Source organism: Colobus angolensis, unplaced genomic scaffold (genome assembly GCF_000951035.1).
Source record: "Colobus angolensis palliatus isolate OR3802 unplaced genomic scaffold, Cang.pa_1.0 Scaffold236, whole genome shotgun sequence".
Taxonomy (NCBI): domain Eukaryota; kingdom Metazoa; phylum Chordata; class Mammalia; order Primates; family Cercopithecidae; genus Colobus; species Colobus angolensis.
This window is the reverse complement of record NW_012115555.1, coordinates 1,903,110-1,918,450: the sequence shown is the minus strand read 5'-3', so window position 1 is coordinate 1,918,450 and position 15,341 is coordinate 1,903,110. Positions and strand designations below refer to the sequence as shown.

General features: G+C 46.1%; 1 pseudogene; it reads left to right on the top strand.

Annotated features, from left to right (window-relative positions):
* The first annotated feature begins 401 nt into the window (after window positions 1-401).
* LOC105513821 lies at window positions 402-14,940 on the top strand (annotated as a pseudogene).
* The last annotated feature ends 401 nt before the right edge of the window (window positions 14,941-15,341 follow it).

The following is a 15,341-nucleotide window of genomic DNA, read 5'->3' as shown; positions in this document are numbered from 1 at the left end:
CTGCATCGTCAATTATCCTTGGAGGCTGGACACCCCAGCTAAGGGCTCTGCCTGAGTCTCCTCAAGGTTGGATGCAGATGTGAGCACATCCAGGAGCCTACACTTGCCCACCTCTCTCTCTGCAAACCTTGTCTGCCCAAAGTTATCCTGGACCTCTTGACCCAATTTCCCCGTAGACAAACATCCTGACTCCTGGGCACCTCTCTCTATTCACTGTGCCCATGTCCATGGAGAGAATAAAGCTGCCACATAGCAACCTATCCTATATGCGGTGAGTTTGATTCTCTAGCTGTGAAGGAAGGACACTGGGCTGTGGCAGGAGCCCCCACAACCTGTCTCAGATTCTGGATCATAAACAGGAAGTCCCCTAGGAATTGTTCCCTGAGCCAGACCTTCCGGGAATGGTAGCTCTGCTCTTACCTGGAGTGGCCCTGCCCTGGACCACAGGTTTGAGCAGTACCATCAGTAATGCCATCAGACCCACAGTCCAGGGGGCACCTGGGACCTGCAGGACCATCAAGGAGTTGGAAAAGGATGGCAGAATGAAGAGAGTTGCAGTCAGGAAAAGAAGGACTCACTAAAGATAGTTCTCTTGTGATTTATCAGACCATGAACCAAAGTAGTCTCCTGTGATTCTGGGATTGGAAAGACTCTGAGTAAAGAACCAATGGGCACTGAGCTTTGTATGAGTCATTATTCACTGGGCGGAAGATTAGTGTGAAAAGTCTCACAATATAAAGCAGGTGATGCACTTAAGATGACAGATGGAGAACAATGATACCCATTTTAACCATTTGGATATGTCATGAGGTTTCAAGAGATTATGTGCTTTCTTTGGTTTGAAGGTGACCTCAAATATTCTGCTGACCCATCTAGGGGGATTTTCATTCCCCCAGTCCTGCCACACCTCACACACTCACAGGACACGGTCTACCTCAGTGTGTAAAAGGTGATTCAATGGCATGATTTACAGAGATTGGAACACCCATCTCAGAACTCAGAATGAGGCCTGGAGTCTGACTGTGTTGTCTTTGCTCAAGGGCATGTTTAAGATTTATATTTTCTTTCTCCCAGAGGACTGTTAGTCCTGAGATGTGCAGGAATACCAGGTCCTTCCATAGGACTGTCATGGTGAGCAAGGCTCAGTCTAGGGACTTTACACCTTGGGACATGGACACACCAGCGACACTACCAAGTAAAGATTCAACTTGAAGGGCATTGTTTCTATTGGACGTCAGTTCTTTGTCCTCAATATGGGAATGTTATAATCTGGTTTTACAGCAATGGTCTTCAGGTCAAATAAGATCAATAGATCTGAAATTTCTTCTGAAAAATAAAGTTCATAGAGAATAAAAATTGATCAGCAAAATGAGGAAGAAAGTGAAAAAAATTATTAAAGATCATTTCCTTTAGAGCTCTGATTCTGTTGTGTTTATAGTGAATATTTTTTAAAAATTTCAAAGAACACTGATCCTTACTTTACAGACTTAAAAATGTGACCGGAGGGACCCCTGAATCTAATTAAAATGTCAACTTGGCATCATTTCTTTAAGCAGTTATTAAAATATAAATAGAAGGCTAGTATGTAAAATGCAAGAGAAGGAAATAATTGTGTAGTAGAAGGTGTCCAAAAGCATTGAGGCAGAGGATTGTGGGGAAAAGTCAGGTTCCTCAGCAACCGCCTGGGTTGGACTCTTCTCTTTGTCACTTACCTGCCATAGAAAATGAGACACACACTTAACTCTTCAATGTCTTAGGTAATTTATTTTTAGAGTGGACATTAATAATAATTTCCTCAGGTTTGTTGTGAGAATTAAATGAGGTCATGTTCATGAAGCATCAAAAATAGCATCTCTCATGTAGTAATTTTTTTTTTTTTTTTGAGACAGATTCTGGCTCTGTCACCCAGGCTGGAGTGCAAAGGTTTGATCTCAGCTCACTGCAACCTCTGTCTCTGAGGCTCAAGTGATACTCCCACCTCAGCCTCCTGAGTAGCTGGGACCACAGGTGCATACTACCATGTCCAGCTAGTTTTTGTATTTTTTGTAGATGGGTTTTCGCCATGTAGGCCAGACTGGTCTTGAACCCCTGGACTCAAGCAATCTGGCTGCCTTGGCTTCCCTAAGTGCTTGGATTACAGATGTGAGCCACGGAGCCTGGCTTACTAATCTCTTAATACTTAATGATTATTTATGCAAGTAAGGCTACCACAAAACAAGAGAAAATATTAACATATGTCCTTCATCATTACATTAAATACTTTGTGATCTTATCCATGAGTATCAAGGAAATACTTCAAAATCAAAATCTTTAAAATAAGACTAGAAACATAATTCCTTAACTATGGCTTATATTCTAAGCCATTAAAGAGAATGTAAAATAAAAAACGAACACTACTTGTAAGAGAAAAGCATTAGAGAAATCCTTCTTAAAAGCAAGATCAAAATAAGGGTGCCTGTTGATCCCATAGGTAATGCTGTCCTGGGTATTCTTATATGAAAGTGAAATAAAATGAGTAGTAATTTAAAGAGTAAAACCTCATTACAGGCAGCTTGTGTACCGGGAAAACTCAAATATTAAGAAATCTGAATAATAAGAATTTTCTAGAAATTTCACTAGCAAAGTTAACCAGGAGTAGATAAATACTTAAAGATCAACTTCATTCAAATTAGTTAAAACCTCTAAATAGAAACGATAAGACTTCTACATAAAAGATTAAATAAAAAGTGGATATCACAGGCAGGTGGACCTGAAAGAAAGATGAATTATATATATCCATTAGATAGCGCATTTATTCTTAAATGCCAGCAGAATAGTTTTGTAATCTGGATGACCTAACATAAAAAATTATTTAAACTATAGTGACCAAAAACTTCGAAGATTATCTGACTAACTGGGATGGGGGTGCGTGTGGGGTGAGGGAACATAAAGGAAAACATTTGCCATCAGAGGAAGGTATGACTTATGTTTTCAAATCTCTTTCTCTAACTCTGAAAATGAACCGTGAATTGGAGTTCCCCTGGCCATGCTGGTCGCTGAAAATTCTTCCATCAAGTCCCCAGCCCCTTCCAGTGTCCTCTTTACCCAGCAACAGAGAATGTCAGCTCTATTATTTCTCTGATCAGTGAAGCCCAGCCATGTGGACTCCTCTCCACCCATGTTGGTGGACTCCTCTCCACCCATTTTGAGGTGCTTGAAGCCCACAGTTTCAGAGTTTTGTCTGCCTTCAGCCAGCCTCAATTCCTCATCACTGTTTCTGGGCTCACAGTCATCAACTGTAGACCTCAAAACATGCTCCCTGAAGAGAGACTGTTCCAGACCAGAGCTGTGATCCTGAGAACCTTCTCCTTTCCCGCTGAGTCTCCCAGGAGCTGGGGCTACCAAGGGGGAGTGCTCAGGAGGACAGGAGAGCATCGTGGTTAGAGGTGGGCAGGCTCGCAGGAATTGTCGCTTCAGGAATCAGAGATGTTAGGGGCTCTGATCAATCTTCCTGTATGTACTTATTCTCTCTTCTTTCCCTTGTGTGAGGTTTACCCCTGTTGCCTCTCACTCTAACGATAATAATGACAATGGTAGCCAGAATTTACTAGACAGCTGCATAGTTTGTTTCCCCGTTTATATCTCACAGGAACCTTCTGTGAAGATATTATTCCCTTCATTTTAGAGATGAAGAACTGAAGTTCAAAAAGATGAATACATTTTCCAAGGTTACACGCCAGGTCAAAGAGCCAAGGTGAAGTCCAGACCCAAATCTGAGGGTCATACTCCACCTTCCCCAGATTCCTGCACACCGTCACTTTGTACCAGGGCCCTGCAGGGCCTCCACACTCCTCCTGTCTCCCCAGGATCCCCAGCCTCTGCTCTGTGTGGCTGCTTCTGAGGGACTCCGAGCTATGGGCTCTGTGTTAGGAGAGGAAGTGCTAAGAGTGTTTCTGTATCCTCCCTCTCTTTCAAGACCCTAGAGCCCTTCCTGGGTCTTTGTGGGTGGTCACAGGCTATCTTCTCTCAAGACAGCAGTATTGCCTGGTCTTGTTAGCCTTGTCATTTGGGTCCTGAGAGATCCAGGGCTGCAGGGGAGGCCTAGAATTTGGATAACCCCAAGGACTCAGCTGGAAATGGATCGTGGTGAATGCACTTGCTTTCTGCTGCTGACATCAGGGAGCATCAATCTTGTGCATGATTTTGTCATCTCAAAATCTGATGCTGTGAAGGGTTAGACTCCGTAACATACAAGATGCACCCTGGACCCAGGCAGTTTAAATAAAACTGGGTCCAGGGGTGTGTAGAATAAAGAGGAGGTGAGGCCAGGGAGAACCAGGGGTACTTATTGCCCTGTTGATGGTCCCCAGTGTTATTTCTAGTGTTATGTTATAAAAAACACCACAATGGACAAATCTTCCTATAGACATGGATAGTTTTTAGGATTCTTAACAGATATTCCTAATTAACTCAGCTGTCTCTGCAGTGCTTCTTTCCCCCACTGGTTCCTTTTCTGTCAGCATTTAAACATGTTCTTTACCTTAAACACAAAAACACGAATCAACTGATAAAAAATAATTTTGTCGGTCGGGCGCCATGGCGCATGCCTGTAATCCCAGCACTTTGGGAGGACGAGGTGGGCAGATCACGAGGTCAAGAGATTGAGACCATCCTGGCCAACATGGTCAAACCCTGTCTCTACTAAAAATACAAAAATTAGCTGATCGTGGTAGCACGCGCCTGTAGTCCCAGCTACTCGGGAGGCTGAGGCAGGAGAATCGCTTGAACCTGGGAGGTGGAGGTTGCAGTGAGCCGAGATCACGCCACTGCACTCCAGCCTGGGCGACAGAGCGAGACGCTGTCAAAAAATAAAATAAAATAAAATAAAATAAAATAAAATAAAATAAAATAAAGAAAATAATTAAAAAAAAACAAACCCGTGTCTTCAGTCTGCATCCTACCCTGGAGACACTCTCTCTGTGTCCTCACACTTGGAGCTAAGCTTATGACTTGTGTCCAGTACGTCCCTGAGGATCCTCTCATCCTGGACATCAGGAACCTCTGTAGATGGTCAAATCCAATGGGCTCTTCTCAGTGCCTTTGACTTGAGTTACTGACAACATTTGCATTGTCATCCACTTGTTTCTAATGAGCTATCCTGTCCTTAGTTGCTCCTTTTTCTCTGGATTCTCCTTATTGTCCTTTCAAATCACCTCTAGCTTCCCCCCATTTCCTGACTGCCAAAATTCAAGCCTTCTGTTCTTAGGAGCCTTCTTTGAGGCTTGTTAGCATCTTGTGCGTACCAATAATTTGCCTGCTGTTGTCTCATCACTCCTGTGCATTGTAAGTGTCTGCAGGATAGGAGCTACATCTTATTTTTAGTTGAGTATTTAGTGTCTAAGTGTATGACATATAGTAGGCTTTTAATACTTTTTTTTTTAGAATCTGGAGCGATATAAGGGGTGTGGGGTCTCTGCAAGGCTCTGTAACGTCATTGTGTGCAGAAATCTGGTGAATGTGGAGCATGATCGTATAAGACACTTGTCTGAGTGAAAATATTATTGAAGGTAAATCATCAGTCACATATTTAGTTGATTTTTAGACCCTAGATTTTGCAAAAGCATTTTAAAAAAAGGATAAAAATGTACAAACATTCATGTACTAAAAACATAAGTTCTCAATAACTCAATAACTGTTAGAGGATCTACTCTCTTTTTTTTTTTTTTTTTTTTTTTTGAGATGGAATCTCACTCTGTCACCTAGGCTGGAGTGCAGTGGCGTGATCTCGGTTCACTGCAAGCTCCACCTCCCAGGTTCACGCCATTCTCCTGCCTCAGCCTCCCGAGTAGCTGGGACTACAGGTGCCCGCCACCATGCCCGGCTAATTTTTTGTATTTTTAGTAGAGATGGGGTTTCACTGTGTTAGTCAGAATGGTCTCGATCTCCTGACCTCGTGATCTGCCCACCTCGGCCTCCCAAAAGTGCTGGGATTACAGGCATGAGCCACCGTACCTGGCCATCTCTTCTTATTTTACCCTCTTTTCTGATGATGATTCCTTTAAACTGAGGAGGAAGCTAAGTATCCTTATGAAAAAACATTCTCCCTGTCAGTGTGATCAAGCACAGACTGGGTCCTCACATGTCAGGGCTGCAAACTCACAGGGAAATCCGTGAGTTGGGAGGTGAGAGCGGATGAGCCACGTGGTGCCTTCTCACTCTCATGCATTTATCATTCTAAACCCAGAAACTCTCGTGTACACATTCACTGCTTCCTTTAATGATGAGAGTTGCTGGTATCCTCTGATCTTTGCTACTTATTGCCAACTAATAAAGCCTAAGAAACCAAATAAGTTAAATCCCACAGGTATTTCAAACTCAGGGTCACTGGGGATGCAGCTCCTTAGTTTGACTAAGTGCTGCCTATCTGCTATCCAGAATGGTTGTGTTCATCTCTATTTTCTTTGGCAGTGCCTGAAATGTTCTGGAACTCCTGAATGCACATCAACACTGGACATTCTCCATGTTTCTATTTTGCCAATGTCATGTACATTAAGGAATATGTTGCTTTATTTTGCATTTTTAAATTGCTTAAATTTAGGACTATCTTGTATGCTGGTTTGCCACTTTGGAGTTCCTTTTCAGTTAATTGCTGGTTCCGTATTTTACCCATTTTTGCACTGTGGGCTTCTAGTTTTTTCTTATTGATTTGCGGGAGATCCTTGTATAATCTGGCTAGCAGTCTCTTGACAGTTTTAGGTACTGGAAATGATTTCTCCTAATCTCACTTTTGGCAACTTTCTCCTTGGTTGCCTTTATTGAAGAGAAATTCTTAATATTTTGTAATCAAGTTCTATTAATATTTTTGTGTGTGATTTTTTAAAAAAGATATCTTCCCCATTCTGTGGTATCAAAAATACTTGTAAAATATCTCCAATAGTTTTAAATTTCACATTTCCCTCTTTAGTTCATCGGGGATTCACCTTTGTGTTTGATGGGGGTCATGTTTTATTTTTCCCCATTTAGAGGGCCTGTGTTCCCACAACTAACGTGGTGGTTCCCACAATCTCCCTTTCCCCATGAGTTGGTGGTGTCCCCTTTGCTATACTGAAAGCTCCCATTAAAGATGGGTCTGTGTCTGAGCTCTGTCTTTTTCCATTTCTGTTTGTCTCTTTTTGTGCCAGTGTCCTAGCATTTTGATTACTGTGACACCGTAGTGTGTGTTAATATCCAAGAGGACATAGGACATATTCTGTCTCCCTTTTAATTTTTCTTTGTTGGTATACCTTTATCATTATATCTATAAGAATTTATAATGATTTTTAAAAGATATTAAGAGGAAGTACTGAAAGCATGGCTGGGACTAGGGTGATGTGAGGGACACAGTTATCTTAGGTGCAAAATTGAGGGGGATACCAAAAGAACTCAGTAATAAAAGTAAATTATATTTTAATGAAATACATTGAAAAATCAAAATTAATGCAAAAATATATGATTAGTAAAACATCAAAAGAGGAGTATTTGACAAAAATGAAGAAGAAGCAAAGATGCAGGAGAATTAGGTGAATATGTTGTACGTAAGCCAAGGAAAGGAATCTTTCCAGGAAGGAGGAAGTACTGAGTAGTGTCAGATGTTCAACAGAAGTCATTTTAGAAAATTTACCTTGGTTTTATTTTACTTTAGTTTGTTTTGAGATGGAGTCTCGCTCTGTTGCCCAGACTGGAGTGCAGTGGCTCGATCTCAGCTCACTGCAACCCCTGCCCCCCGGGTTCAGACGATTCTCCTGCCTCAGCCTCCTGAGTAGCTCGGATTACAGGCATGTGCCACCCTGCCTGGCTAATTTTTGTATTTTTAGTAGAGATGGGGTTTCATCATGTTGGCCAGGCTGGTCTTGAACTCCTGACCTTCAGTGACCCGCCCACCTCAGTCTCCCAAAGTACTGAGATTATAGGTGTCAGCCATTGCATCCAGCCTACCTTGGTTATAAAATCCTTTAAGAGAACAGTTTTATACAATGTGTTCAATTATCTTGCCATCGTTGCCATCATTCCACAGTTGAGCTTCTTCTCTGGCCTCAGGATTTGTATCCTTCCCCTTATCGGGATATGTTGGAGACGTGATGCATGTGGGATGCCCCCAAAGTCAGCTGAGGTTTGGGAGTGAAATTTAGTGACTTCAGGGAACTCCCTGACTCCTAACTACTGTTCATGTGGAGGACCAGGGCAGACACAGAGATGACCGTCTACCCTCTGCCTGTGACCTGAACAGGACAGAGAAATGGGAGGATTAGGTATAAAGAGGGTAGGGAAGAGGGATCTGGGCTTACAGTACTGACCGCAGGGATGAGAGTAACTGTGTATGTCTCGCTGCAGGTGTCAAAATATGTGAAAGGAAGAAGACTTAGGAGAGATCTGAATTCCAGCTGTCCTGCAGACTCTATATCAGCTTCCCGTCTCAATTCATGTGCTCTCTACTGCCATGGCTGATGGAATTGCTGACCCTTCAAGTTCTCTTCTTATCTACACACTTCCCTCCTCCTGCACACTGTTTAGCATCGTCACACACTTCTCCAGTCTCCTCTCTTCCCAGTCTCACCCCTTCCCAATTCCCAGAGCTGAGCTGTCCTGCTGTGGAGTTCTTAGCAGCCCTGTATGACAATTACAAGTTATGCTCCCTAGTGATAAAATACCTCCTACTTATTCTCTTCTGAGGGCATGTTCTTTCCCCTGACCCTAATGGGCTCTCCCAGGCGCACCCCTGGTGGATGTGCTCCTGGGCCTGAGGTACCCCCTTCTTCCTGATTGTGTCTGGAGGGCAGGAGGTATCTGTCCACGTACCGAGCATCTCAACCTGCCCAGCTCAGCATACCCAACCTCTAGCTTTTCCCAGGCATGGTGACGTTGTCGGGGAGGTCAAAGGGTGGGATCTGGGATCAGACACCAGGAAGGAAGGAGTTGTGACTCCGTTTGTCTCTCACTCTGTGTGTATCAGGAGGCTTTCCCAAAGATTTCTCTCTGCTTACTGTTGTCCAGACCTCCCCTGGTCTCTAAGCTCCCCTCCTGACTTTCAACAGTGCCCAGGGCATCTGACAGCCATGCTGGAGCTGGACTGACCAATCTGCTTCTTGTCTGAGGACCAGACTGGATGACCTCAACCTCCTGCTCAGCCAGTCCTCCGAAGCCTCAGCTTAGCAGTTGGCAAGTACATCTATTTGCTCCTCTGCTCCACCTGGTCCACACTTTTGGGAGAAAGTACCCCACAACCTCTACTCCCTAAACTGCAAAACCCTGTCTCCTTTTTTTTTTTTTGCCACATTGCACCTACCCACTGCCCAAACCTATCACTTCTAGTCCATTGTATGGGCTTTAGTGTCCATACCTCTCTGCATGTGGTGCTAGCCTGTACTTTGAGCAAGCTGCTTAACATTTTTGACTCTCAGTTTCTGCATCTCTCAGCAAAATGGACAGGAAATAGAATCAGCACAATCAAGTGAGAAAGTGATGGCATGGTGCCTGGTGCACTGTAAGCACTCAATAAATGACAGCCATTGTGATTACTGCCCTCATCATCGTTGTCTTCCACTCTCATCAACTGCTCTCCAATCCTGTTGACTCCCCTGCTTTAGTCAGTCACTTGAACCTCTCACCCCATGAGCAGGTGGCACCATGTGGCTATGGCTGTGAAGGGCGAGTCTGTCACTCTCATTGTTAACTCCAAGAAGTGAGTCACCTGGCCTCTCCTGCAAAGTGCTCAAGGAGTGTTGGACACCCATGAAAAGATAAACTTTGGTGCCTGTATCCTGGATGAAGAAGTCTTTGAGGTAACCACAGCAATCATAGACAGGAGTGATTTCTGGTCCCCTATCTTGTGCCCACTCGCCTTCTTGCACCAGCATTCCATCTTCCTATTCCCTAAGCCTTTAGTTTTTTCTGGTGAATTTTTTTTTCTACTTCCTCTCTTTAGGGCTAATGTTCTCTGCAGGAGAACTAGATGCCCACTTATGTGGCCAGACAGTCCACCGCCATGTATTCGGTCCTTCTGTCTTCATTAGTTCCCTCATCCATTCATCCCTTCAATCCATCTCTCTCCTCACCCACTCATTCATTCACTCTCTCACCAGCCCAACTATGCACACATCCACCACCCACTCCCCCATCCATTCACTTATCTATACATCACGCACCCACGTACTCATGCATGAAGGCTTATATCCACCTGCCCATCCTTCCCCTGCTTAACCACTCTCTCCTTCATTAAACCCATCTATCTATCTATGCTTTCATCCACCTATCCTCTTCATTTCATCTTCCATCTGTTCACTCATCTGTGCATTCACCCACCCCATCTACCCATGCATGCGAGAATGCATGTATCCATCAGCCACCCATGTATCTATTATCCTTCCAATAACTAAACTGCTCTCTCCTTCAGTGCACTCACCCACCCATCTACTCACCCACTCACTTCCTGTCCCACCATTCATTCACCCACATATTCAATTCCACCCATCTAATTATTCATTCATCTGCTTCCATATACTATGTACCTCCCATTTATCTAACCGCCAATCCTTGCATGCATAATTCCCTTTGCAGAAGTCCTGTTTTACCTGTTCTGTACCTTTCTTTGCACTCTTAGTCATGGTAACCATGTTATTGTTGAAGGTTCACTGTCTGGATCCTCTTTTCTTGGCTGCTTCCTGTCTGTACAGCCACTTCCTGTTTGTTCAGCTTGTTTTGTGACCATCTTGGCCATGTTTAATTTTTCTTGGCTCTGTCATCATTTTTGCTTCTAAGTGTTTGTCATTTTGTTCTGTGTCTTTTAGTTGTTCTTATATCTTCCAGTGTTCCCTGTCAGTGAGACTGCTTCCTGTCTACTCCAATCCATCTTCTGCCTGCCTTGCAGTTATGGTTGCCTCCTCTACCCTGCTGCCTCATCCCACACCTCCCCTCTCGTCTCCTCTGATCCTTTGCTGCCTTTCCCTTATGTTACCTTCTGGGTATTTGTGGTTGATAAGGAATTTGGGAGAGTTTTGAAATGGATCATTGCTGTTTTGTCAGGATGAAGGTAGAGAGGGGCATTCTGAAGATCTTTGTTTGAGGGAGTTGGGGTGGTGGTGAATATCTCCCATTCTTCCTGGGCTTATCTTGGCTCTGGCCTTAGATTTTGGAAGAGGTATCTGAGTGTAGGTGTGCAAAGGAAGGAACTGGTGGGCTTGGAGTGTACATGAGGGCCAGAGGAAGGCAAAGCATCCTTGCTGGGAGACGAACTGTGGGAGATACTACAGGGGGCTGCTTTGAAGTTTATAAAAATAAGCCCAAGAACCATGTTTTTCCAAAGTCCAGTGCTGAGGCCTGAGTTTGGGATTTCAGTGGGGACTGCCCTCCAAATTTAGTCAGAGTGTTGATGCTTAACCTCTGGGCAGTTTTTAAACTTGTGATCCCTTTGAAATTCCAAATAAAATTCTGTACATAATGGCATATACTTTTTCTTTCCTGGAGAAAGACTCACAGCTTTGATCAGATCCTCCTATGGGTTCATGTCCTTCTTCTCCCCCAAATAAAAATGTAGCCACAATCTTAGAGAAATTCTTATTTGATGGGTTGGGTTAAGGGTACATAGTTTCTTAAGGTTCTAGGGATTCCTGGAGTCAGAACGGGATGGAGTCCTCTAGAAGCGGGTTTGGGAAGGATAGGGGTTTGAAATTCCTGAAAGGGTCTGGAGACCTTCCTGAAAGAGGCTCTCAGGGAGATGGATAGGGTGTGTTGGCTTAAGGTGCTAGGGAATGGGGTCAGGGAACCCTGAGGCCTTCTTGGCAGGCCTGGGAGCTGTGTGAACAGAGGGTTTTAGGGGAGGGCAGTGGGGCTTGCGGGTAGGGCTGAAGTGGTCTCAAGAGTACCTAAGAATAAAGGTTGGAGTAAGGCTGAAGGCAGGACTGGAGTCCTCGCTCCTTACAGGTCCCACAGGGTGTTACATGTGTGTCTCCCTCAGGCTGCCTATGAACCCAGGGAACTGAAGGGAGAGAATGGAGAGCCTGTGGTGCTGGAAGCTGTAAGTCATGCTGGTCACAGAGGTAAGGTGGTGGAAGAAAGAGAAGCAAGTGGGGTTGAGTGTGCTGGCCCTGTCACCTCCGACCTTTGACTCCACAAGGTAGGCTTATGGAGGTGCATCCTGGCCCAGAAGGCCCTGTGGTGAGTCTAGCAGTGACCTGGTGGCCATTGTATTGTCAGAGACCCTTTCTACATGTTATCTGAGCCTTCATCACATATGCCCAGGCCTCTCCTCAGAACTCTGGAGCATCCTTCCAATCAACGCTTCCCAGATTCCCATCTTTCATACAGACCACCCCTCAGTCACAGACCCACAGACCTCTCTTCTGTCTGAACGCCCACACCTGACCTCATACTCATCAATCCCTTATTTCTCAGGGACTGATTGGTTCCCTTGACATCCAGGGTAACCCATGCCCAATTGGAGACCCTGGAGAGAGGGTAAGGGGGTGTCCTGTGTGTCAGGTGGGGAGGGAATGCAGAGGAGCCACTGGTACCCAACTGGGCTGCCATGCCCAGCAATTCCTTGTTAGCTGACTGACTGATAAAAGAGAGGATGGTTGTGCTTCCCAGCACCCAGAAAAGAAGGCAGACTCTGGTTTGGGAGGGGAGTAATCTGTTTCTCTCCCTCAATTTTCCCCATGGGGGTGCAAAGCTCAGGAAAGATCTAGAGGAGTCTACACTTATTCTGTTGAAGAGGATATTGAAAAATCTTGCTACGATCTTGACATCCCCCTATCTGTCACCACATCTTTTGCATTCTCTCCTCACTCCAGCGCCCCCATGGCTGAGCAGGACTCCCTGAATTAGCTGGGGCTCCTGGCCCTTATGGCACATTCCCCATGCTCCCAGTGAATTTTCTTCTGGGTTTTGGAATGGGCTGATGGTGAGGACAGGGAATTGTGTTGTGTCACCAAGAAGAAGAAGGTCAGGAAAGCTATGGAGGAGTCTCTAAAGATCATCAACCAAAAGTTAGTCTTTGGGGTCAGGGAGATGAGGCCTCTTTAAATGACCTAGAACCAAACATGGATCTTCTAGAACCAAATGGATCATCTAGAACCAGGCATAACATCCTATATTTCAGGGATTCTTAGAACCAAAGAAGAGTCTTTTTGGAGGCAGGGGCTAGAAAGCAGGGAGGAAGGTAGAAGTTGAGTTTCTGGAATCCTCTAAGTGGTTATCTGGAAGCCATGGGAAATGCTGGATGGGATAGAAGGTGGGGGAAGGAGCAGAAATGCTGGAGGAAGCCTCTGGCTTGGAGGGTCTCATGGCTTTCCTGGAAGAGAACCTGGACCTTCTCTCCTTGCCCTCAGTTCTGGCTTGGCAGTGGTAGGGGTGACAAGGGCCCTGTGTTGGCGACCCAGGAGGCTCAGGCCCAGGCAATCCTGCAACAGGTGAGGGTGAGTGGGGTTGTGAATCTTTGTGTGGGAGGGCTATGCTGGGAAAGGGAAGGCTCTGGGGGCACTGCAAGGGTTGGCTGGAGGGTGAGGCAGGGGAAACCTGGATTGGTTTGGAGTTTATAGGGAGGTTGGGGAGAATACAGGGCAGTGGACTAGCATCAGCAGAGGGAGGGTGAATTTGGAGGGTGCTGTGGCTGAAAGTTCCCACTGCTTCTCCCTCAGTTCTGCTGTCCCCCTGCTGCCCTAGCTCCCCCTGCTGCCCTGGCTGGCACTTGGTGGACACCCTGGCCCCTTGGGATACACAGGGTGCCTTGGACCCTTGGTGAGTGAATGGGGTGCTCAAGTGGAGGATGCTTTATTTGTGTGTGGGGTGTGGATAGTTCTGGAAAGGGGCTTCTTTTGGGGAACACCCTGAGGTCACTGTTGGGTGTGTACTTCATCATGGCTATCTTCTCTTTTGTTTCCCAAGGAGAGACCTTGGAGCCCTGGCCTCAAAGGAGAGTATGGAGACCTAGGACCTCAAGTGACCACCCTCCTCCACTGTGCCCCTATATCCGTTCCCCAGCTCAGTCTCCCCCACTCCCCTACCTATGCCTCCTAACCCCACCCCATGTCTCCTCTCACCAGGGACCCAGAGGACTTCAGGGCCTAACAGGCCCTGCTGGCAAAGGCTGGTTGAAGGGTAAGTACTCCAGAGGTGGATGGGTATTGTTGGGAGACGGGACCTGCAGTGTGGAGGACTGTGCCCCTGCTTGCTCTGACACTTCCCTTGCACTCCTAGGGCCAGGCAGGCGCTAATGGAGCTTGAGAAATGCCTGGACAACCTGGAGTGAAGGTAACAGGCTTGGGCCCCTCCCTGAAGTCTGTAGCCTACCACTCACCCTGGGACTCATTTGTTGCCTGGAGATGACCTAGTTCCCCATGCTCTCCCAGGATCAGCCCCGCCCCACGCAGGGTGCAATAGTTGGGAGTGGTCTTGGATAGGGCTGTGTCCTCACTCTCGCTGCCCCTCCTCCTTCTAGGGTGATCGAGGTGTTGATGGACGCCCAGGGCTCCCTGGAGAGAAGGGATATATGGTGAGTACAGTAGGGGATGGGTATTGTGATTGGGGTGGATCTTCTGTGGGAGAGAGGGGAGTTGTGGAAGGGAGGCTGGAGGCTTGGCAGGAGCTCAGTGAATGTAATGGGTCGGCTAAGTGCAGACGGTCAGTGTCTGCCTGTGTTGGGGGCTCTGAAGCTCCTCTTATCAGTTTAATCATTTTGCAGGGTGATACTGGTGCCCAGGGTCTTCTTGGGCAGCCTGGTGAGGATGGAGATAGGGTAAGTGTAGTGGCAAATGTAGGGGCTGAGTGCAGGAGAGGTCTAGAAGTCACGGCAGCTTCACCATGTCCTCTTCCTCCAGGGAGATTATGGGAGACTGGGCCTTGAGGGCTGCTGGAGAGTTGGTGAATGTCCAGGAGGTGATACTGGGGGAGGGAGCTCTGGGGAAACCAGGAGAGGGACATGGACACTAAAGGGACACATTTTTATCCATTCATTCTGTGTTCTCTCCTCATGCTGAATGCAGAAAACTCGAGGTCTCGTTGGCCCCAAAGGCCCACCTGGCATTCCTAGACCCATGGAGGCCACTCCCTGGCTTTTGACCCTGACATGACCCTTTGACCTGTCCAACTCTCCCCCTTTCTAGCTGCCTTCCTCCTTTCTCTTCCCTCTCCTCACCTTTCTCCTCCCCATGAACTCCCACTCTCTGGCCCCATCCTGCCCTGCTTCAACCTTCATTGTCACATTCCCTGGGAGGGCCATGTGGTGCAGTGCCCCAAGGGATCTGAGTGTAGGGGAAAAATACTCAAGGAAAACAAAATGAAACCCCAGGAACCCCCATGTAGAAAAGAATTAACATATCTGTCCTAATATG